Source organism: Panthera onca, chromosome A1 (assembly GCF_046562875.1).
Source record: "Panthera onca isolate mPanOnc1 chromosome A1, mPanOnc1 haplotype 2, whole genome shotgun sequence".
Taxonomy (NCBI): Eukaryota; Metazoa; Chordata; class Mammalia; order Carnivora; family Felidae; genus Panthera; species Panthera onca.
This window is the reverse complement of record NC_138339.1, coordinates 113998431-114023590: the sequence shown is the minus strand read 5'-3', so window position 1 is coordinate 114023590 and position 25160 is coordinate 113998431. Positions and strand designations below refer to the sequence as shown.

Sequence of the window (25160 nt, the reverse complement as noted above, 5' to 3'; positions counted from 1 at the left end):
TTGTGCTTAATTAGCTACTGACCCCCATACACTTAGACTGAGGGAGGAGTAAGGGTAACACCATAACTCTAGGGTAGAATGCTGGCATGCACCAGGAGCATTCTTGGAATGGTATATTTTCCTTTTGCATCACTCATCCTGATTGTTCTTTCAGTTCACTGGCTATTGTACCAGGTGTCTATGATGCTTACTATTACTGTTCAGGATTGTCTGAAACAAATTTCTATTTCCCTGCTTAGTATAGCAGATTGGATAGTTTGGGTGTAGGATGGAATCCCTTGGTTAGATCATGAGGCTATAAACAAGGGCAGGGATGCAAACACAAGTGGAGACAGTAGGTAAAAGGCTATTGTGTTAATCAGTTTGATTGCAAACCTAACCCATAAGGTGAAAAATCTATACACTGAAAACTATAGAAAGCTTATGAAAGAAACTGAAGAAGACACAAAAAATGGAAAAATATTCCATGCTCCTGGATTGGAAGAACAAATATTGTTAAAATGTCGATACTACCCAAAGCAATCTATACATTCAATGAAATCTCTATCAAAATAACACCAGCATTCTTCACAAAGCTAGAACAAATAATCCAGAAAAGAGCCCAAATAGCCCAAGAAATCTTGAAAAAGAACCAAAGCTGGAGGCATCATAATCCCGGACTTCAAGATGTATCACAAAGCTGTAATCATCAAGACAGTATGGTACTGGCACAAGAACAGACATTCAGATCAATGGAACAGAATAGAGAACCCAGAAATGGACCCACAAATGTATGGCCAACTAATCTTTGACAAAGCAGGAAAGAATATCCAATGGAATAAAGACAGTCTCTTCAGCAAGTGGTGCTGGGAGAACTGGACACCGACATGCAGAAAAATCAACCTGGACCACTTTCTTACACCATACACAAAAATAAACTCAAAATGGATGAAAGACCTCAATGTAAGACAGGAAGCCATCACAATCCTCGAGGAGAAAGCAGGCAAAAACCTCTTTGACCTTGGCCACAGCAACTTCTTACTCAACATGTCTCTGGAGGCAAGGGAAACAATGCAAAAATGAACTATTGGGACCTCATCAACATAAAAAGTTTCTTCACAGTGAAGGAAACAATCAGCAAAACTAAAAGGCAACTGAAAGAATGGGAGAAGATATTTGCAAACAACATATCACATAAAGGGTTAGTATCCAAAATCTATAAAGAACTTATCAAGCTCAAAAATCAAGTAATCCGGTGAAGAAATGGGCAAAAGACATGAATAGACACTTTTCCAAAGAAAACATCCAGATGGCTGACACATGAAAAAATGCTCCACATCACTCATCATCAGGGAAATACAAATCAAAACCACAATGAGATACCACCTCACATCTGTCAGAATGGGTAACATTAACAACTCAGGCAACAACAGATGCTGGCGAAGATTTGGAAAAAGAGGATCTCTTTTGCGCTGCTGGTGGGAATGCAAACTGGTGCAGCCACTCTGGAAAAACAGTATGGAGGTTCCTCAAAAAATTAAAACCAGAACTACCCTACGTCCCAGCAATTGCGCTACTAGGTATTTATCCAAGGGATACAGGTGTGCTGCTTCAAAGGGGCACATGCACCCCAATGTTTATAGCAGCGCTATTGACAATAGCCAAAGTATGGAAAGAGCTCAAATGTCCATGGATGAATGAATGGATAAAGAAGATGTTGTATATATATACATACATATATGTATATATGTACGTATATATATATATATATATATATGTACATATATATGTATGTATATATATATGTACATATATATGTATGTATATATATACCACATCTTCTTATTTCTATTTCCCATATATATGTACATATATATATATATATATATATATATATATACACACACACACACAATGGAGTATTACTCAGCAAGCAAAAAAGAATGAAATCCTGCCATTTGCAACTACGTGGATGGAACTAGAGGGTAGTATGCTAAGTGATATAAGTCAGAGAAAGACAAATATCATATGACTTCACTCATATGAGGACTTTAAGAGACAAAAAAAGTGAACATAAGGGAAATGAAGCAAAAATAATACAAAAACAAGGAGGGGGACAAAACATAAGAGACTCTTAAATACAGAGAACAAACTGAGGGTTGCTGGAGGGGTCGGGGGGGGGCGTTAAATAGGTAAGGGGCATTAGGGAGGACACTTGTTGGGATGAGCACTGCGTGTTATACATAGGGGATGAATCACTGGAATATACTCCTTAAGTCATTGCACTATATGCTAACTTGCATGTAAATTTAAAAATTAATTAATTAATTAATTAATTAATTAAAAAATTGGTTTGATTGCAGAGCATATATGAAGTAATGAGTGATTAGAAGAGACTAGAGCAACACTGGACTCTTACCAGTTGGATATTGCTCATTGGATTAGCCTTGTCTCTCTCTCTCTGTCTTGCAGTCACTTGTAAGGCGGTCCAAGAGCCTTACTGAGCAGCTTAAGTTTTCTCCAGGAATAAGTTAAAGGGTGGAGCCTTCTGGAATGGGAAATATTAAGAGAAAGCCAGTGTGGTAGAATTTGGTAAATGCAGTACAAGATGACAATGAAAAGCAGCTTCCTGCTACTCTGTTAAGGACTTTGATCTTTGGATTTAGAGCCCTAGGATACAACTCAGTGTTTTTAAGCATGGTGGGGGTATGGTACTGGGGACATCATCAGATTTATATATGTTTAAAAACTACTTAGTTGTTATATAGAGAACAGATGGAAGTATATCGAAAAGATGAAGTTCATAGCCCCATATGTGCCAAGGAATTTATTTTCAATTTAATCAAGCCTCTAGATCTAGTTCATGGAAAATGTGAGAGCTAGAGGAACATGTTAAACAATATCACAAGGATATAGTCAGCCAAATCCAGACTGTGGGACATTGTATAGGATGAATGACCTGGTTTCTTCAACAAATGAAGGAGATTAAGAAGAAAGGGAGGACGGATTATAAATTGTTTGGATCCTAACTGAGACAAAACACCTGCACAAGAAATTTGGGAGCAACTGAACAAATTTGAGTATGTACTGGGTGTTATATGAAAATGAAGAAATAATTGTTTTGGGGTGCCTGGGTGGCTCAGTTGGTTAAGTATCTGACTCTTGGTTTTGGCTTAGGTCATGATCTCAGTTTTGTGAGTTCAAGCCTCACATGCAGCTCTGTGCTGACAGTGCAGAGCCTCCTTGGGATTCTCTCTCTCCCTTTGTCTCTGCCCTTTCCCTGCTCACGCTGTCTCTGTCTCTCTCAAAATAAAGAAATAAACTTAAAAAGTAAAAGAAGTAACTGTTTTCTTAGGTGTGGTAATGGCATTAGAATTTGTTTTTGAAAAATTGACCTAAAAAATTGACCTTATATATTATTGATATTTGCCAAAGCATTTACAAATGAATATATATGATATCTGCAATTTGCTTTAAAATAATCCAGAGATAAGAAAAAAGGAAATTAGAATATCTGGCAAATTGTTGGCAATAATTCAATCTGGTGTAATGGGACGTTTTATTATATTATATTCTGTCTACTCTTAAACATTTGAAAAGTATACATTTGACAATTTTTATGATAAATTCTTCAAAAAATAGATTAATAAAATTTGGGATTAAATCTGACTAAATTTTAATAAAAGAAAGTAACCATCAAACTGTGAAATCTACCCAACATCTCACCATATCCCTAGTGATATGGGAGACAAAAGCAAGAATCAACACTACCACCACCAATGACAAAAATCAGAGATTGGAGAAGAATAAGATCATTCCCTTTTTATGCCCTTCTCTCCATCCTCTCCTGTCTCCCCCCCCCCCCCCCCACCTCCCCTCTCCCAAAGAGTGGATGCAGTAAAACAAGTTAAAATGCTACTCCTGTCGTCCAGTGAAGGGACAGCCTAGACTGGGGAAGTGGCTTTGGAGATGGATGAAAAAGTGTTCGGGTTTATTTATAAAGTTGTGTATGTGGGGAAACCTACAAGGATATTGCAGTGATCTCCTGTGGTGGCCAATTGGATGCTAGGTCCCTTAAGCGTAGAGATTTAAAGAGAGGGAGCATGAGCTGGAGTAAAAGGGGAGAGTCATGTGGAGTTGGCCTGCTTCAGAAAAATAGCCTTCAGTAAGGAATGCAGCCAGCTCACAAAGCAGGAGCCTGGGAAGCCAATACCCTGACTTAGTCTCCTCCCTCTGCAGAGATAACCAGGGACAGAAGCCCAGTGTAAGACAGGCACATAGCCCTCAATACTGGGCCTTGAGTGGGCAGAGCAGGGTGGAGAGTGGATTGGAAGGGGCAAACATAAGGGGCCCAGCACAGGCTTCAGATTTTGTGCATGACCTATGCTATGAGGTTCACACAATCTGAATACTCCCTGTCTTGCCTCTTCTCTAGCCACACCCTTATAAAATGGGGGTATTAAGGTATAAGAGCATCTAATTCATAACTGTTGATCAAGTAAGCATCGCACGAATAAACTTGTGTAAAGCATTCACTTTGCATAGTGCTTGGCAACTGCATGCCTTCCTGGACATAGTTCTCTTCCTCTGAATATTTTTTTCTTCCCAGGTTTCTCTAGGAAATAGGTCTTTTTTTTCTTCCTTTGTTTTGTTGGGTTTTTTTGGTTGCCTGCAAGAGTAGGTATTTAATAAATACATGTTCAGTGAATTAACACTCACTATGTGTGCTAAGTGTTTTAACCTGCATCATCTCAATTATTACAACAACCTTATAAGGTAAATATCATTCCCATTTTACAGAGGAGGCTATTTGAGGCTCAGCAATGCTCCAGCTTGCCCGAATCAGACCACACAGGCCTGTTTTACTCTAAAACCTATGTATGTTCTTTGCTCCATACCAATAGCCTCATGCAAGGAGGGTTTTCTGCATAGAATGAATGCTGGCCCCTGGAGTATCACTCTGACACTCACGCCACTGTGAATCCCCAAAAATGGGCCTCTGTTCACCAGAAGCCAGGTGATCATATGCCTTTTATCTGCCAATAGATTTCTGGGTCATAGAACCTCTGTCTGAATCATCTTTGTGTCCCCACAGGACAACCCATTTCTTGGTGCTAATCAAGGTCTACTGACTTCAATAATATTAATAAATGATAGGCTGTCTTCTTCTGCTCTTGCTGACCCTGCTTCCAATGTGCTTTGGTCCCCTGAGGGGTTGGGGACCTTAGCCTCTAACTCATAGTCTGGAAGGGCTCTGCCTAACATCCAGTAAGCAATTTCACTGCCAGGCTTCCTTCTAGGTGCTTTACACGTAGTCATTTGCTCATCATGACAAATCTATGTCTTAAGGTTTCTCCTTATTCCTATTTAAAGTTTCGGGAGGGGCACCTGGGTGGCTTAGTCGGTTGAGCGTCTGACTTCAGCTCAGGTCATGATCTCGCGGTTCGTGAGTTCGAGCCCGCGTCGGGCTCTGTTTCTGACAGCTCAGAGCCTGGATCCTGCTTCGGATTATGTGTGTGTCTCTCTCTCTGCCCCTCCCCTACTCATGCTGTCTCTCCGTCAAAAATAAACAAACATTAAAAAAAAAATTTAAAGTTTCAGGAAACTGAAGTTCAGAAGAGTTTAGTGAACTTTTTCAAACTCACACAGCTAGAGAGAAAGCCAGGATTTGGAATCCAAGCAGTCTGATCCAGAAACTGTACCTTTAGATATTAATAAAGAAGAGCTTACAATTTTCCAAATGGTCACTCTGCCCTTTTCAGCCCTTTATATCTCTTGTAGTTTTGTGGCCTTCAGCTCTTCCCTGCTCACTATTAGCCTACAGGGCAGCTTCACATTGTCTCTGCTGTTACAAGTAACCGTTAAAAGCAAAACAAAGTGAAAGCTTTTTGCCAGAATTTTTGTTGCCTACCTGCTTCACATAGATCAGTCTCACTTCCTTATCTTTGTCAAGCACATTTAGAGATGAAGCTGGTGAAAGGGAGTTCAGTTCAGCGTTTTGTTTCTTATTGTCTTTTCCCCACAGAAGACATTTGGCCTGGACGCTACTAGTAACAAACCAAAACCCCAAACTTCATGGCAGAGTGTTGATTAAAGAAGACTGAAGAGAGAGATGTAAAGCAAGCAGCACAAAAGCTAGAATGGTCTGCAAATCTTTGCTGGAGACAATGTTACCTTTTTCATTTTTTTTCTTTTTGAGAGAGCGAGAGTTGGGGAGGGGGAGAGGGAGACTGAATCTTAAGCAGGCTCCATGCCCAGCAGGAGTCTGATGGGGGGGGGGGTGGCGGGGCTCCATCTCAGGACTGTGAGATCATGACCTGAGCCAAAATCAAGAGTTGTTTGTTTAACTGACTGAGCCACCCAGGCACCTCAGTACAATGTTAATTTCATTGAAACAATCACTAGTTCTTTAATGTGACCAAAATAGTAATAAACTCAATTATTTTAAATTCATGACACTAATATATGTTCCTTTAAAATTTACTATTTTCCCACCCTACACATTTTTCTTTCCCCCCTTTTAGTCTTTCACTGAATTTACATATATTTTTTTGAAGTTCCTGCTTTTAATTCTTTTGGGCATATACTTAGAACTAGAATCACATGGTAATTATGTTTCTAATTTTTTGATGAACTACCATATTGTTTTTTTGTAGTCGTTACACTTTATATTCCTACCAATAGTGCACAAAAATTCCAATTTCTCCGCATCTTCACCAACACTTGTTATTTTCCGCTTTTTAGATAGTGGTCCTCCTAATGGGTGTAAAATGGTATCTCAACGTGGTTTTGGTTTGCATTTTCCTAATGATTAGTAATGTTAATCATCTTTTCATGGACTTGTTGGCAATTCATAGATTTTTGAAGAAATGTCTGTTCCAGTTCTTTATCCATTTTTAAATTGGGTTGTTTTTTGTTATTGTTGAGTTGTGGTAGTTTTTTTTTTATATATATTCTGGATATTAGCCCCTTATAGGATCTATGACTGGCAAACATTTTATCTCATTCCATAGGTTGCTGGGGTGGGTGGGGTGTTATTTTCTGTTTTAAGTTCAGCTTGATAGACATATTTATATTATCTGCCTGGTCCCTTTGGGCATTTGAATTTCTGAACCTGCTGACACTTTCTTATATGCAACACTTAACATGCCTCCCTGAAGTTAACACAAGCCTCCTTGATTAGATTTTGGATATTTCCACATTCTTCAGTTATTATTTGAAGGCATTTCTTTTGTCGTATCATTTGTACAAGTGGTTGAACTCAATTGTTAAATTTTGAACCCACCTAATTTCATTTCTCATTAAGTTTAACTTAGGAAGTTCCTTGTTGTGATCCCTATGCATATGGGATTTTAGCTTCACTGATCTTATTCTACCAGTTCTTTTTACTGTTGAATCTTGAACAACATGAGTTTGAACTGCACCAGTCCACTTACATGGGGATTTTTCCCCATAAATATAGTACATTACTGTAAATGTATCTTGTCTTTATAATTTTCTTAATAACATTTTCTCTAGCTTCCTTTACTTTCATTTTAATCTTTCTCTCCTAAAAGAAAAAGAAAGAGAATTTTCAAATCTGCAATTTCAGTGATACCTGAAAATTGCTTGGTTAACTGTATTACTTTTCCATATTTTAAAATTATAAGCAGGTACTTCTTCTGGAAGCAAAGTTATGTGCACAAAGGGAAACAGAAGCCATGAACTAACAGAGCTGTGATGTAGTCACAATGCTGTCATTTCTCCTTTGAAGAAATGTTTCTATGATATCTGTTCTGTGGAAGGCACAGACAAATACAACTCATACACAAGACAAAAAGAAACAGACTTAAAGACCAACAGGGTGAGGGGGCAAAAATAATATTAAAAACCAGCAAACAAAGCAAAAAATTAAAAGAACATTGTTTCTGGACCTCAAGAGACATGATAGAGTTGCTTTTAATTGGCACAACAAAAGCATACAAAACTCTTCAGTTGCCAAAATCAGTCTTCAGAACTAAATTCCATGTCTAGAACCTCACGCAGACTTATTTTTTTCTTTTAGAAAAGACCTTGAGAAACACTCTGGATACCATCTCATCACTTATATTCAAGTTTGGATTACAATGAAGGTCTTGGAAACCCCAAAGATCTTACTTAGGTCTCCAGTAAATTCTCATCCAAGGTCAAGCCAATTCATATAAGTCCTTATTAGTGTCTTGATTAAAAGCAGAAACTGATTCCTTCAACAAGCTGGGCAGGGAAGGAAGAAAATCTCTCAGAGAGTGTGCTTTTAATTTCAACCAAAAAAAAAAAAAGAGACAAAGGCACGTGTGAAACATTTGTTTTAGGTTAGCTAGTGATAATCTCAGTTAGACAATAAGCCAAAGCCTCATCCAGTATTCGATGGGGAATATATTTCTACATTGGAGATGCCTAAACTGTTCTTTCTGGGGAAGGAACTATCTATGTTGAAAATACAGAAGTGGAATCTCTTATATCTAGGATTGAAATACTTCTCCCTCAACTGACACATACCTCCTCTTTAAGATTCTGTTGAGCATCATTGCCCACAGATTTCTGTATATTCCTGAAGAGTCTTTGGGAGACCCGAGACTCTTAGAAGCAATATGGTATGCTTCTCTACAGACTAAGTTCTGGGTGGGAAACAGAAAGACTCAGGCATGTGAGTTCCCTTTTCAGAGACAGAAGGACACAAGGTTGAAGGCACTCTGGAATCAGACACACCTGGTTTCAAATCCCAGCTCCATTACTGAGTGGTCACATGACCTTGCCCATGTTACTTAACCAGTCTGAACCTTGTTTCCTCCTCTGCAGACTTAGAATAGTAAGTTCTAAGTTACTTCATAGGATTATGAGGAGAATTTTTGCTACCTATAGTGTGTGACAAATTACCCCAAAACTTTGTGGCCCAAAACAATTTACTTGCTCTTAATTCTGCTTCTATGTTGGGCTCAGCTGGGCAATTCTTCTGTACATCTTGCCTGGGGTTCTCAGGCAGCTGCAATCATCTGGAGGCTCAATTGGAGCTGGGGGAATCCAGAATCACTCACAGCTGGGAACGCCAGAATACCTGGAGGCTAGATGGGCCTCTCCCTCCATATGGAGCTCAGGGCTCCAAGCGAATGAAAGCATCAGCTGCTGGGCCTTTGGAGACCTGACCTCTCGAATTCATATGACATTATTTTTGCTGCATTCTTTTGGCCAAAACAGGTCATAAAGCCAGTGCAAACTCAAGGGGAAGGGAAATAGACTCCATCTCTCAATAGGAAGAGCAGCAACTACATGGAAGGGAGGAATTTGGCTGCTCCCTTTGTAGACAATCCACCACAAGGAGTATATGAGATAATGCTAAGCACAGTGCCTGGCAGACAGTAGGCTGTTCATAATGCACTGGATAAAAACATATTTCTGGTATTATATTGCTTGAGTTCAAATCCTGCCCTTACCACATACTAATGACTTGATGGTAGATAAGTTTTAAAATTTTTCTATGCCTCAGTTTTCATCTATCAAATCATTGTAATAATTATATGTATCTCACAAAGTTATTGTAAAGATTAAATGAAATACTACATGTAAAATGCTTAGAGGAATTGATTTAAAAAAGAAACTATTTTGGTACATAAGGCTCTAAGTTTTATGGCTCTAAATTAATTTTCTCCAGATTATCGACTAGTTGTCTAAGCATTCATAAAATCATGCTTCCCTCTGCCTTTATTTTGTAGTGTCTCTTTTATTACACAGTAAATTATTGCGTGTAATAAAGTTCTATTTCTAAGGTTTCTGTGCAATTCCATGAATCTATTTTGTGCCCTTTTATAAATGCTTGTTGCATCACAATGTGATATCCTATTTTGAAAGCTACTGTCTCTTTCTTTGCTCTTCTCATTCAGGCTATTCTTTGATAGCTTAACCTGCTTAGTAAACTTTATATTTAATGAGCTTTCTATCACTTTTACCTAGTTCAACGAAAACTCCTATTGGCGTTTTCATTGGGAAGGTATTACTTTATAAATTGACTTGGAAAGAACATACTTATGGTATTTGTTTTGTTTTCCTTTGTTTTCTTTAAGTTGTCATCTTCAAATATCTAGTAATATCAGTGTTCCTTAAGTCTATTTTATACCATCTTCATTGCAATTATCTATTATTTTTACCAAAATATTTTCAAGGCGGTTAATACTGCTTAAGTGTATGGTTTTTATCACTTATTACTTTTCATATTAGACTTCACTTGTAGAAGTTTTAGTTCATCATACTTCTTAATTTATACATATACATGTGTATATATAATTTCTTCTACCTGCATAGAATTCCACATCCCCCACATTTTACATACCCATCCCTAACATGCCTCTGGCTCACTATTTCCAGAAACACTGCAATGAGTATTACTGTAGAATTCTTCAGATCCATTCAAGAATTTCTCTGGTATATGTATACCTTGAGATAATGGAGTCTGAGGCACACACTAACTCATCTTCACTGAATTCTGCCAGATCGCTTTTCAGAATACCTGTATCAGTTTACACTATTTCCCCATATTCTTGCCAAACTGATGTGTACCATCTTTTCTAATTTTTGCCAATCTGACAGATGTAAAATTGTGTATCATTTTGCTTTTTTATTTATCTGCTTACTGGTGATGTTGAGTAGCTCTTCATTATTTGTTTCCTCTCTGCTCTTTCCTTACTTCAAATCTCTTATTCATATCTTTTACCTAGTTTTCTATTCAGTTTCTAATTTTATTTCTAGTTATTTGCAGGAGCTCTTTGTATATTCTAGTTTAAGCATCCTGTAAATGTTAGTCATTGCTAATATCTTGTCCTAGCCAGTCAGCTGTCATCTAAGTTTGTACTTTATTGAACAGAAATCCTTAAATTTTAATCAGTCGGAATTATCATTTTTCATCTCATGTTTGTATTTTTGGGCCTTGCTTAATAAGCTGTCCCCCTGGTTCATAAAGATAGTCTCTGTATTTTCTATTACATTAGTAGGTTGTAAAATCCATTTTGAATCCCCTTTGCATATGGTAACAATGCAGTATCCAACTTGATTTTTCCCTGTATAGTAGCCAGTTTTCTCATGCTGCATAGGAAATAATCCTTTCTATATTGTTTTGTGGTACTGCCTTTATCAAATATCAAATTTGCACATATTTCTAAGCTCTCTATTCTGTTCCACTGGTCTGTCTGTCTTCCTACATGACTTCTATACTATTGTTACTATTATGACTTTGCATAAAAATGACTGATTACATTTATGCTATACTTGGCCAATTTTTTAATAGATTTTCAGTGAAGCTATAATACCATTACATTTTCTTTTCCCTTTTTGCAGTTGGTACAATTTGTCTCATTGGAAGAAGCACATAATGATTGGTGTGACTCTCTTAATAGTGATAGCAATAACTTTTATTTAATCACATTTGTTTCCCCCAAGAATGGAAATATTTTTAATTACACCAGAGGGTCTTCAAGTCCATATCAAGCAGCTAGGATGTTTATTCAAATCCTTTTCACACAAACTTTTCAGTTTTGGGGATTTCTTTCATACTCCTTGAGGCCCCATATTCTTCAGGAATATGGGTGAGCTTTATCAGCTCCCCTAGTAATTGCATGGAGTTGGTTGGTTATCTTACCTACCAGACCCATTTTTCTGGAGGTGGGGGAGGACTCATTTCTATACTCCCACTGACTTGATTTATTTTGTTGTTTTTTTTTAATTTTTTAATGTTTATTTAATATTTTTGAGAGAGACAGAGACAGAGTGTGAACAGGGGAGGGGCAGTGAGAGAGAGGGAGACACAGGATCCAAAGCAAGCTCCAGGCTGTGAACTGTCAGCACAGAGCCCAACATGGGGCTGAATCCATGAACCATGATATCATGACCTGAGCCGAAGTTTTATGTTTAACCAACTGACCCACCCAGGAACCCCTGACTTATTTTGGATAAAATTTTTAGTATGCCTATTACCTACTAACTGAATTCCCTAGGTTTTGGGTTGCCAGACTGCCATGCCATGTTCCTGCAGATACTTGTTCTGCAAACATTAATCTCTTCCCTAGGATGTGTTACTTCTGTACCACTTTGTCTTATTCCAGGTAGCTTCCTGCTATATCTCCCTCACTTTTCCTGCCTTGTGCAAAGAAGAAGTAGAAAATGAAATTTACACCCAGAATGTCCTTAGCAGGAGAATGGAACATGGCAAATAAAAAGTTTTTTTGTTCTGCTGAACATTTGGATAGGTTGGGATATGCAAAGTGTGTCTGGACTTTAGCTTGGAAGCAGACACCAGTGAGAGCTGCTGTGCACTGCATAAAGAACAAGAATTTGCATTGGGGGCTAGAGTCCAGGAAGGAGAAGGTGCTAATGAGATAAGATACTCAGGAGAGAGGAAGAGAAACAAGCTAGCTAGTGTATGGCTGAACCTCTATATGGATGGGAACTGAGTAGACTGATACCTGAGAAAAGGACTTTTAAGAAGTGCCCGGTTTTCAGGGCGCCTGGGTGGCTCAGTTGGTTAAGCATCCAACTCTTAATTTCAACTCAGGTCATGATCTCATGGTTCATGAAATCAAGCCCCGCAATGGGCTCTGCACTGACAGTGGAGAATCTGCTTGGGATTCTCTCCTTTCTCTGTCTCTGTCCTTCCCCTGCTCGTGTGCTGTCTCTCAAAATAAATAAATAAACCTTAAAAAAATAAAAAATAGGGCACCTGTGTGGTTGCGTCAGTTAAGCATCTGACTTCAGCTCAGGTCATGATCTTGCTGTTCCCAAGTTCAAGCCCTGCATCAGGCTCTGTGCTGATAGCTCAGAGCCTGGGGCCTGTTTCAGAATCTGTGTCTCTCTCTCTACCTCTCCCCCACTCATGCTCTGTTTTTCTCTCTCAAAAATAAACATTAAAAATTTTTTATAAAAAAAATAGAATAATATATTAAAAAAAAAGAAGAAAAAGTGACCAGTTTTTGGGACACCTGGCTGGCTCAGTTGGTGGAGCATGTGACTCTTGATCTCAGGGTTGTAAGTTCAAGCCCCAACTTGGGATACAGCTTACTTAAAAATAATTAATTAAAAAAATAAAATTGAGCTTTGTTGAAGCATTAGTGTAGCCATTTAAAAAAAAAGAAGTTCTCAATCTTAAAATGGAATGAGTTCACACTGTTGAGCTATAAGTATTCATACCCCAGTTGTCTCCCAAATTTTCACTAAATTCTGATAAAAACAAAAGTGTTTCATGCTATCAGATACACACATCTGTGTGTGTTGAGGGGATAGGGGGTGGTGGTGTTATGAGCATGTATCAGTTGAGAAAGGGAATGGAAATGACCAACTGATTCACATGGTGCCGAATGGGACAACCTGGGTAAGAAATAGTGAGACAATCCATGAACTGACCATGTTCAGTAGAAGCAGGAACTCAGAGCCAGAAGTCATAATAATAACAAGGAGAAGGAGGTGTAAGGAAAAGAGAAAATGAAAAAGAATGAAGATGGAGAAATAATTACCACTTGTAAAATGTGCCAGAATTTGTTCTAAATGCTATGCTTTAGATATATAATGGTGACCATAAGAACATAATACCCAACACCTGCCTGTCTCTCCCAGCGATGCACAGAAACCTTAGGGAAGGTTCCCATAGTAAGTAGTGAGGATTCAAGCCAATCCTGTTTGATCTCATAACATACGAGACCTCAGCTAACATCTGGAGAGAGTTTAAGCATTAGCCCTTACTCCCCAAAATACTTCAAAGGCAGCATAAGTCCTGACACAGTGGTATATCACAACTTCCTTCTGGCTTCTAGCCCTGTAAGGGCCCCTTAACTCATTATTAGAACAAGCTTTTGTTGCAATTTCGTATCGTAAGACCACAAATATTTTAAAAAGAAAGATATTTCTGAAAAATAGAAAAAACTTGCCAGCCAACAGTTCCTTTTATGGATCTTGATCTTGCATCTCTCTCTCTCTTGTCTCTGACTTTGACACATGACAGCAACTTTCTGCTTTTTCTTAATCTCACTCTAGGGTACCTTAGCTGGGTTCTTAACTTCCTCTACTAACTCTATTCCTTGTCTAGTCAAGTTTGAGCTCAGCAGGCCCCAAAGTAGTCCTATATGTCTCTGGGAATTTCCACAATGGACAAGGAACACTTTCATAATCACTCTTGCAGGTCTCAGCTGGGTCTCTCCATAGTAGTTAAGGCAGCTCTTGGCTGCCCTCTTCTGGGATCAGGTCCCTAAGTCACTCACTACTACTGACCAGCAGCAACCCTGTAAGTCCCAGCTTCCCTTTGAGCTGGGATAGGTGAGGTAATCACAGCTGTAAGTCTGTGACTCTCTTCTGTTTCCATAGAATCTCAGCAATGTTGTTTTATACATGTACTTGTTTTTTTAATTTCTTAAATGTGGTAGCTCTTTTATCAACAAGGAAGATTTTGTGGAAGAAAAAACAAAGAAATGCTGAGGCCTCTCAGATAGTAAAGCATTAATGAATTCAATAAAAGTAGATAACAATGGAGTACCTGGGTGGCTCAGTCCCTTAAGTGTCTGACTCTTGATTTCAGCTCAGGTCATGATCTCACCATCCTGAGTTGGAGCCTTGCACCGGGGCTCCACACTGAGTGGGGAGCCTGCTTGAGATTCTGTCTCACCCTCTTGTCTGCCCCCTCCCCAACTGGCACTTTTTCTCTCTCAAAATAAATAAATAAACATTTTTTTAAAGAAGAAAAAATAGATAACCTTATCTTGCACTATCTGTTAAATTATCTTTTCCATCTAGGTTGGACATAATAGCCATTAACAAATATCTCAAAGTTAAAAAAAAAAAAATCATCCCTTGGGGCACCTTAGTGGCTCAGTTGGTTAAGCATCTGACTTCAGCTCAGGTCATGATCTCACAGTTCATGAGTTTGAGCCCTGTGTTGGGCTCTGCGCTAACAGCACAGAGCCTGCTTGGGATTCTCTGTCTCCCTTTCTCTCTAACCCTCCCCTGCGTGTGTGTGCTCTCTCTCTCAAAATAAATAAACTTAAAAAAATTCTAAAAACAGTTAATCTCGGGGTGCCTGGGTGGCGTAGTCGGTTAAGCGTCCGACTTCAGCCAGGTCACGATCTCGCAGTCCGTGAGTTCGAGCCCCGCGTCAGGCTCTGGGCTGATGGCTCGGAGCCTGGAGCCTGTTTCCGATTCTGTGCCTCCCTCTCTCTTTGCCCCTCCCCGTTCATGCTCTGTCTCTCTCTGTCCCAAAAATAAATAAAAAACGTTGAAAAAAAATTTTTTTTAAATAAAATAAAAAAATAAAATAAAATAAAAACAGTTAATCTCTTACACTATTCTGAGACAGCTAATTTTTAAAGATTAAATTGAAATATACAGAGTAAGGGAATATGCTTTATGTTCCTAAAGTTCCCATTTTCCAGTTTGCCCCATGAATTATCTAAGAACACACATTCCCTCAACACACACATGCATAGACACAAGTAGCCATATCTTTTCTTTGAAATATTACTAGAATTAAATTGCTTAGGACCTTCAGACTTTCAATTGTTTCTATATTCTGGCTATGAACACAGTTTGTTCCTAAATTAAGAGCTCTCTTCTCAATTGTATGGAAATGATTATGAGGAAGCAAAAGGGCAAAATAAAAAGAAAAAAAGGAGGAAGCGAAAAAACAAAAGATTAGCATACACTGCTAATGGAAGTGTGAAAATATATAATTACTTTGCCAAACTGTGGCAATTTCTACTAAACTATATGCCACTCTATAACCCACCATTTCCACTCTTAAGTATTTATCCAAAAGAAATAAAAACAAATGTCCACATAAAAACCTGTATAAGAGTGTTCACAGTAGCTTAATTTATAATAGCTCCAAAGTAGAAACAACTCAAATATCCATTAACACTTGAATGAATAAATAAATTTGGATATATTCATCTAATAGAATACCAGCAACAGTATACATGAATCTCAGAAACATGATGTAGGGCAGACATAAAAGAATACACACTCTTTGACTCCATTTTTAAGAAGTCCTAGGATAGCAGAAATCAGAATAATGGCAACGCCTGGTGGGGGGCTGGTGGTTACTGATTGGGAATGGGTACAAGAGAACTTACAGTGGTGAAAGCAATATTCCATATCATGCCTAGGTAGTGGTTAATGGGTGTATACATAGGTAAAAAGTCATTGAGCTACCCACTTAAGATTTGTGCATTGCTAAATGTCAATTATATATCAGTTTAAATGAAAGAGAATGGACAAAGAAAAGGAAATCAGAAAATCAAACAGTAACAGGGCTAGGGAAGAGAGCTTCCAGTTAGAGAATGTCTAACTGCAACCCATAATGTCATTAAATATCCCATCTAATTTAATAGTAAAATAATTTTGGGGATACCTGGGTGGTTCAGTTGGTTAAGCACCTGACTTGGGCTCAGGTCATGATCTCATGGCTGTTGAGTTGAAGCCCCACATCGGGCTCTCTGCTGTCAGCACAGATCCCACTTTAGATCCTTTGTCCCCCTCTTTCTCTGCCCCTCCCCTGCTTGCACTCTCCCTGTGTCTCAAAATAAATAAACTAAAAAAAAAATAGAATAACTTAAAAAAATTTATTTTAGGGGCACCTGGGTGGCTCAATTGGTTGAACATCTAAGTCTTGATTTCAGCTTGGGCATGATCTCACAGTTATGGGATCAAGCCCCTTGTTGGGCTTTGTGCTGATCTCAGCATGGAGCCTGTTGTGGGTTCCCACTCTCTCTCTCTCTCTCTCTCTCTCACCTCTCCCCTGCTTGCATGCATGCACACATGCACACTCTCTTTCACAAAATAAACTTAAAAAAATTTTTTTATTTTAATTGCAAATTAGGTCCCAAAATTACAATAATTTTCCAGGCTCTGTCTTTGCTCAGGACCTGGTAAACATACTGAGAGGGTTGAATTTTGGCCCTGGGACCAAGGTGGACTTCAGGGATACACAACTTAAGAAAGTAATGCAGGGTTCCCTGTTCAGAAATGTCCTGTATGTAGTTAATGTTCTGCTGTTACTCTCTTAAAACTGTTAAAAATTCTATGTTTGAACTTCTGTTTTGCAAGTGAGCTTCAATGGAACAATGAAGCCAGTGCAGAAACAGAAGAGATACACACAATGTGTCTGTCTGCTGTTCCTGTCTGTCCATTTGCTCTTATCATTTGTGATGCCCATGGGCACAGAATTTCTCCCATCTACAATGTCTGGGAGTTCCCTGTGACTCAAACCAAGTACTAGATAGTATAGTACATCTAGATGACTGAGTAAAGTGGGAGGTTCTGACACTCACCAGGGCCATGTTAATCTTCTTCCACCAGAACTTGTTTCCAAAACAGTAAAAAAAGCACTGGTGTTCTAAGAAGCACAAACCATCTAGATACCTTGCCATATCCTTTCTTACCTTTGCTAATCTCTTATATGAGCTATGTGAACATAATGCCATAAAAGTAAAGGGAAATAAAGGGCAACTCATTTTTTCCCCCTTTAAGTCATTCCTTACTCATCAGAAAGCTGAAAGTAAGATGTAGTGGTACAACGGATGCATGTCAAGAAGTGAAATAGTCATGCAGTCACCATCTCTTTCTAGTTTCAAGACATTTCTATCATCCCAGAAGAGACCCTATGCCTGGGGAAGTAGTCATTTGGATCTCTTATTTACATTTATGCTCTAATTTCTCTTTGGAAAAGAATAAATGAATCTGGGTTTAAATTATAGCATTATTAAATAAATAAATAAATAAATAAAATTATAGCATTATAAAAAGGAAGTGAAATAAAAACAGATGAGTTAGTTTTATACAGTGTTTCACGGTTCTGGTAAGAACAAAGTATATATACACAAATACAAACTATGAAATATAAATTGTGCAATTTTGGTAACTACGCATGCAAGTTAAATGCTCTAACATTTGCATTTAAAACTGACATTGCATACTATATAAATAATGGTAAAATTCATGCTTATTTTAATTTTTCTTACTTAGAACAACAAAATACCATAACAAGGCAGGGGAGAGACTGTAGGAGATAATGAAAACTTTATATTTTGGTGCCTTTTAGGGGTGCCTGGGTGGCTCAGTCAGTTAAGCGTCCGACTTCAGCTCAGGTCATGATCTCATGGCTTGTGAGTTCAAGCCCCATGTCGGGCTCTGTGCTGACAGCTCAGGGGCTGGAGCCTGTTTTGGATTCTGTGTCTCCCTCTCTTTCTGCCCCTCCCCTGATCATGCTTTCTCTCTCTCTCTCTCTCTCTCTCTCTCTCTCTCTCTCTCTCAAAATAAATAAATAAATAAATAAAAATAAACATTATATTTTAGAGCCTTTAAGGGAGCTTTTTCCCTGGTATTTGAACAAGGGAACTGACTTTTCATTTTATACCAGGTCTAAAAAATCATGTAGCCTTTGTCGCCTAGAACTGAAGCTTTCAAAAATAGATGTACTGTGGGAAGAACAGAGAAATGAGAAAAATAAGGAGATGGGGTGGGCACCTAAGAGTCCCTCTTAACCTCCTAGACTGAGGGTCCCTACTGCCAAAAAAGCTCATTCTAAGTAGGAGAGTCAGAGAGCATAGTCAGATTTGAGGTAGGAAGGGTCAGCAGAGCAGTCTGATTTTGAGGGTTGTCCTGTGTGCTGTTTCTTTCAGTACCATCTGACCCAGGCTTACCAAGATATCTCCAAGTGGGACACTTACAGAAATTAAAACAGCAGTTCAGAAAAGTCTCACAACACGAGGACTGTTGTAAATGGTGGGAGGCCTGATCTAAGGTTTGAGGTCTGATACCACTGACACCATAGGGGGAGCATGGGGTTGGGTGGATCTTTTTCCGTCCTAGAGTGGGGTGTTACTTGCTAGGTCTTCCAGGGTGTTGGTGAGAAGGGTAACTTCAGTATGCAGTCTACAACAGGGCCTGAAGTCAGCTCATTTCACTGAGAGCCTCAGGGTCATCAAAAGCTGAGGGGACCCAGCTATCCAGACTTGGAGATGAAATCTAACAGGCACAGAAGTTTTTAAAACATGGTCCCAAATGCTTTGGTGCTTCTCCCATTGAGAGGCAGAGTATATGTCCCCTCCCCCGAATCTGGGCTCTGTGTTTGACCAATAGAATATAGCAGAAGTGATGCCATGACAGGTTCTAGCTCCAGGCCTTAAAACACTGGCAGACTCCACTTCCTGTCCCTTTTGGTTGCTGGCCCTTGAAACCCATCCATTATGCCCCGAGAAACTTGAAGCAGATTGTGAAAATACCTACACACAAAGGAATCATGTCCCTCTCCCCCGTTTTCATACCTGGCTGAGTTCTCAGTATCAGTCACCACCAACTAACCAGCAATGAAGGTGAGCTAAATGGGAAGTGGATCTTGCTGCTTCACTTGACACTGATGGATCAGAGATGAGCTCCCTTGCTGAACCCCATTCAATATTACAGACCTGGGAGCTAAATAGATTATTGTTGTTGAAAACCGAGTTTTGGCATTTTCTTTTAAGACGCGATATATAACTGATATACTTCTTAGGTTCTACTGGGAGAAAGGTGGACCTGATTTAGAACTTGAGGTTCTAGCATTTTTACCTGTGGGAGGTCCAGAGAAGATAGAGGTTAAACACATAGACCCTGGAGTTAGGCTGTCTTGGTTAATATTCCCAGTGCCACCACCTAACAGTTGTGTAACTGTAAGCAAGCCACTTACACTTGCTGTATCAGTTTCCTCTTCCATAACAGAACAATAATGAAATGATATCCTGTGACATTGTTGTCAAGATTAAATGAGTACTTGAGTATTTGACACAGAGAAGCTCCATCATTATTTCCAGAGCAAGTGCATCTTCATCCTTTTAAATTATTCCTCACCTGTGATTTTTACTCTCTCTAGAGCTTGAGAAAAAACTATCTCACGTTTTACACATTTAGTAATGACCTCTCTTTTGGGATTCCACCACCAGTCTGCCTCTTTACATTCTATAAGAGAATGTTTTACTTTATTCATAATCAGAATAAATGAAAAAAAAAAATCAGCAGTGCAAAGAGATGAAGCTCATGCTGAAAGCCCACAAATTGGATTTGAAGCTGTCATGTAGGTATTTAATCTCATGCATCCGTCTTACAACATATAATAACTTTGTATTACTTTGTTAGTTATAAACATTATAGATGAGGTCTAGGTTATAGGAACACAGGTATTATGTTTTTCTCAGCACTTGTCTGTACTTTTAACATCTCTTGAAGTTAAAAAAGAAAAAACCCAGATGTTTATTATTCAAAGTATGGAAAATACAAAATGGTAAGACAATCACCCACAATTTAACAGCCTGGAAGTAATTTCTCTGAAAATGTCACTACTATGTCTTAGCAAAGGGAAAATTAACCAATCTTCTAGAGATTTCATAAAGGTTAAGGAGGTGGCATCTGAAAGCAGAGGAAGTATTGCTCTTGAGAACACGTGTTATCAGGCCCTTCAAAATAAGCTGGGGGGCATAAAGAGGTACTTGACACAGAGGCAGACAGATGGGTAACATCTTAAGACAATCAGAATATTACAACACAATGGTAGTAATTTACGTAAATAAAATTTTTAATTCCATATGAACATGTTTCATAACTTTGTTATTCTAATTAGCAGGACCATTCACATTATATACTGAGAGTGGATTCTCATAAAACAATTTTACTTTTCCTTTGGGTCTACAGGCAGGAGAATTCTTTTTGTAAATTTATTTCTTCACCCAACTTTTAAGTAATAAAGTTATCTCTACTGTATCAGTTGTAGATACAGTAGAATTTCTGTCCGTTTGTTTATTTCTACTGACACAGGTAGACTTCTTAGGTGATTAAAATTTTGCTCCTGGCTCTTTCTACATAGATCCAATGGCATGGAGATTTCACCTGAAGGAAGGGGGTCTCAGACCATGGTTTGAGGCTGCTGAAAGTTATGTTCCTGAGGCAGGAACCCCACAAATGCAGAGGCTCCCTTCCAGCCCCGCCCAGTGTTTGCTCACAGAGACTGTCCTAATACAGGAAGGACACAGTTTGTGGTTTTTTGCTTTAAAATATGACACCATTTTCCCTTTCCTCAAACTGCATCCCCTAGAGACTAGACTCAGCTGGATTGGGGTTCCTCTGCTCATTGGTAAAAACTCTTTGATTTAGCACTCTATCTTGGGTCTCTTATTTTTTCTCCTTAAAGATGTAGGCTCATACAGAAAGTTGTTTTGGCAAGTGAGAGAGGCAAGGACTTTATATAACTTTCAATTACCTCAGTAAGGTAGAAACTGAGTTTTTCAGGGGAGTGATGGATTGGTTAGAAGACCTGAAGAGGGGCGCCTGGGTGGCGCAGTCGGTTAAGCGTCCGACTTCAGCCAGGTCACGATCTCGCGGTCCGTGAGTTCGAGCCCCGCGTCAGGCTCTGGGCTGATGGCTCGGAGCCTGTTTCCGATTCTGTGTCTCCCTCTCTCTCTGCCCCTCCCCCGTTCATGCTCTGTCTCTCTCTGTCCCAAAAATAAATAAAAAACGTTGAAAAAAAATTTAAAAAAAAGAAGACCTGAAGAAAGAGATAAGGGACCACTGCTTAGGGAATTAGGAGAAACTGGTCGCAGGAAAATACACAGATCCATGAGAACTGAAAATGGACACTTGTGAACTTTCAAAAGGGATTTAGTAACATTCTACAAGAGAGTCCTCAAGTGTAGAGAGATAATCTTCTGAAAACAAAATTCATATAAAGGAATGGTAGAGAACGTTCATTTATAACGATGAGTATATAAGTGAAAAGGGAGTGGTAAAGCATCCAAAATCCAATTAAGATTTCCTTTTAGTTGTGTCCACCCAGGTATGATAGGAAAAGATACGATTCAATAGGCAGAGGGGAAAGATTAGGACCTGAGGTCCCTGGGTGGGGAAAAACACTTATTTTGGAACAATGCTGGGAGCTTCTGACCACAGCAAAGCCCCTTAGGCATAATGTTCCTCTTAAGATTGTAATAGATACCACCTACTACCCCTCAGGCTCCTCTCAGGAATTTGACAAAAGACCTGACTAAAAATAAGTAGTACTCCACTCCAGCCATTTGTCCCAATTTAAGTTTAGAAATTATCAGTTTCAGTAATTGCTGAATTTCTGGTTTTCTCAATAGCTGTTCAAATTGTTAATAAAAGTTTTTTTGTGTGGTATGTATAAATAAATAAATAAATAAATAAATAAATAAATAGTAGACCATAAGACATATGGCCCATCCATAGACCACCCCTCATGTAATAGAAAGGAACCAATCAAAAAGGAATGACTAGGCATTTAGAGTTACCTGGCCAATAAGGGTAGGACCTGAGAACGTAGGACCTGAGAAGAAACAAGGGAGAAGGAGGTGGGGGTGAAATCAAAACCTTATAAAACAAAATCCTTGCCTATTGTCACTGGCATTCACTTCCGAATGCCCCCTCTCTGTAAAGAGAACTTTCATACTATTCTTACTTTCTGATTTTATCTTATACTCGAATAAACTTTTGCCTGCTGCTCATTTTGTGTCCACCTCTTCATTCTTTGAAGCAGTGAGACAACAAAGCTTGGGTATTGAGGTAAAAAAATCCTGCAACACCGGGAGGTAAAAAAAAAAAAAAAAAAAAGATTTCCCTTTATTAAGTAATCAGATCTAGTGATTTCCTTAAGTCCTTAGCATTTCTAAAAGAAAAATACTGTAAAGAGATTTGTTTTGTCCACGAATTCGCCCCCCCCCCCCCCCCCCCCCCAGGAAAGACAGGAGGGAGTGGTGGGTAGGAACTGAGGCCTGAGGGAGAAGTGGGGTTGGTGACCTTCACAGACCTGCCCAGTTCATCAACACTGAATATGGCAGGCCTATCCCCTGAGGGTGCCCCGAAATCTGGGAGGGTGCTTTTGATTGTTACAAAGATAGCATTTAGTAAATCCAAATTTTGACAATCTAACTTCTAAAAGATTGACATTAACCATTCCCTATGCCACTCTAATGTACAGCCAATTTTGTAGAAATACAACTACTGAGTAAACTGGAAGAAAATCATACTTTCATGAGAAACTTTTTATCAGGAAACATTCTGAACTGTAGGCACTCCAAGGAGCTGTAGAAAATGGAAGACTTTTACGGGCAGAAGGGAGCAGGAACCAGGAAGTTAAACAATAAAGGGGGTTGGTTATTGCAAGGTTACTTACTCTTACAGGATGGCAGGGATCTATCTGGCAGATTACCTAACTAGTGCTGATCAGGTGACTCCCCATTCGTTTAAGATTTCATTTCTGGGAGGGTCAAATTTAATCAAGTTAAGTTTGCTTGGTGAGGTGGGACTTAGGATAAATGATACCATTTTGGGCCTGTGTTCTTATTGTTGTTTTTTCCTATTTTTTGTTTTGTTTTGTTTTGTTTGTTTTTGAGTTTTTTGTTGTTGTTGTTGTTTTTTAACAGTACAAACATATGACTATCCCATTATGCATTTCACTGAAACTGGAACTAAGCATTTACACACTGAATTGTGTTTTACTAGAAATTACTGTTTAGGGGGCAACACAAAATATTTGTGATTAACAAAAGGAGAAGGACATAGATAAGTGGAGTTGAGACCCAGTGGCCTAGTATAAGCTTTTCAGTTGGGGATCAATAGACTCCTTTCAGAATATGATGGACACCAGAAAACTTCCCATCCATGCATAACCACCCTGTGCTTTCGTATATGCAAATAGAGTCACTCTTCGGGGGATATTTTGAAGGTGAAGTAATGGAGGAGGATGTGCAAATAGTGTAATAAATAAGCTAGACTTGGTAGGGTGCAAACAGAAAACAACTCTATTCCTGCTCAGTCTTGGGCATTTAAACCCTCTCTCTAGGATGGTTCTTGTCTTTCTCAGGACAAAATCTCAGGCATATTCCATAGTATTTTCACCATCACTTTCAGATCATCTATATTCCAAACTGTCACCAATTCAAGTTCTCCCTTCCCTCAAACTTTAATCTTATAGGTTTTAAACCTTTGGTGGGGAAAGGGGTGTGGTCAGTGTCTTCCCTACTACTTTCCTGCCCTGAATTTCATTGCCTTCTCTTGTTTCATTGTTTCATTCATTGTTTAATCTGGTACTGATGTCCTCTAGATTGCATGCATTCCAAATGTTGATTCTCTCCCACACAGCTCTTTTCCAGGGATTTAGTAAACCCTTACCACTTTGAGAATTTCTTTTTCTTTTTTTAAGTTTATTTATTTTGAGAGAGTGTGTGCACATGCTGTCAGTGCAGAGCTGGATGTGGGGCTCCATCTTGCAACTGTGAGATCATGACCTGAGCTGAAATAAAATCAGATGCTCAACTGGCCGAGCCACCAAGATGCCCAACACTTTGAGAATTTCTGACCTTAAGAACTGTATTTGTGGGCTCCCCCTGGTTCCTCTAGGTGACCAGCCTTCCTTAGCTCCTGGTTTTCACAAAGAGTTTCTCCTTGACCAAACTCCAGCCAGGATCCTCTGAGCCTCTGAGGTGGAGAAAGTAGGCTTCAATCTTGATCTATAAAAACTTAAACAAACACTGACAATTGCTAACATTCCAAAGCTACATCCCTAGGATGACAATAGCACTTAAAGTGCCTACCAGAGAAAACTCAATGTTGCCAAAAGAACTTACTGTGTGTTCTAGCCAACACTTAAAGATGGAACCCCTGTCTCCCACTCTCTGTGGAAAGGCAGAACTCTTCACTTTGATAAGGGCAAATTAACAAGCTCAAATGTGTTACACACAGGAAACCCACCCCCTCCCCAAACTTTTTGGGAGTTTTCATTTCCCTGATTGTATGGAGCCCCTGCTCTCCCCTCTCCCTTTTCCTTTATCCTCCCTTTATTTAACGTTTATTTATTTTTGAGACAGAGAGAGACAGAGCATGAACAGGGGAGGGTCAGAGAGAGGGAGACACAGAATCTGAAACAGGCTCCAGGCTCTGAGCTGTCAGCACAGAGCCCTACGCGGGGCTCGAACTCACAGACCGCGAGATCATGACCAGAGCCGAAGTCGGCCACTTAACCGACTGAGCCACCCAAGTACCCCTCCTTTATCCTCCCTTTAAAATGCCAGTCACTTCTGTACAAATTGAAATTGAGTTCAGTTCACACAGGACTCTTTCCCCTGTTGCGATACTATATAACTGATTAAAATTTGTCC

The 25160-nt window shown here is 39.1% G+C and overlaps 1 long non-coding RNA gene across 2 annotated transcripts in view; it reads right to left on the bottom strand.

The window, feature by feature from the left end:
- LOC132681371 (uncharacterized) overlaps positions 1–25160 on the bottom strand; it is a 122443-nt gene that overhangs the window by 83095 nt on the left and 14188 nt on the right. The window lies entirely within an intron of this gene.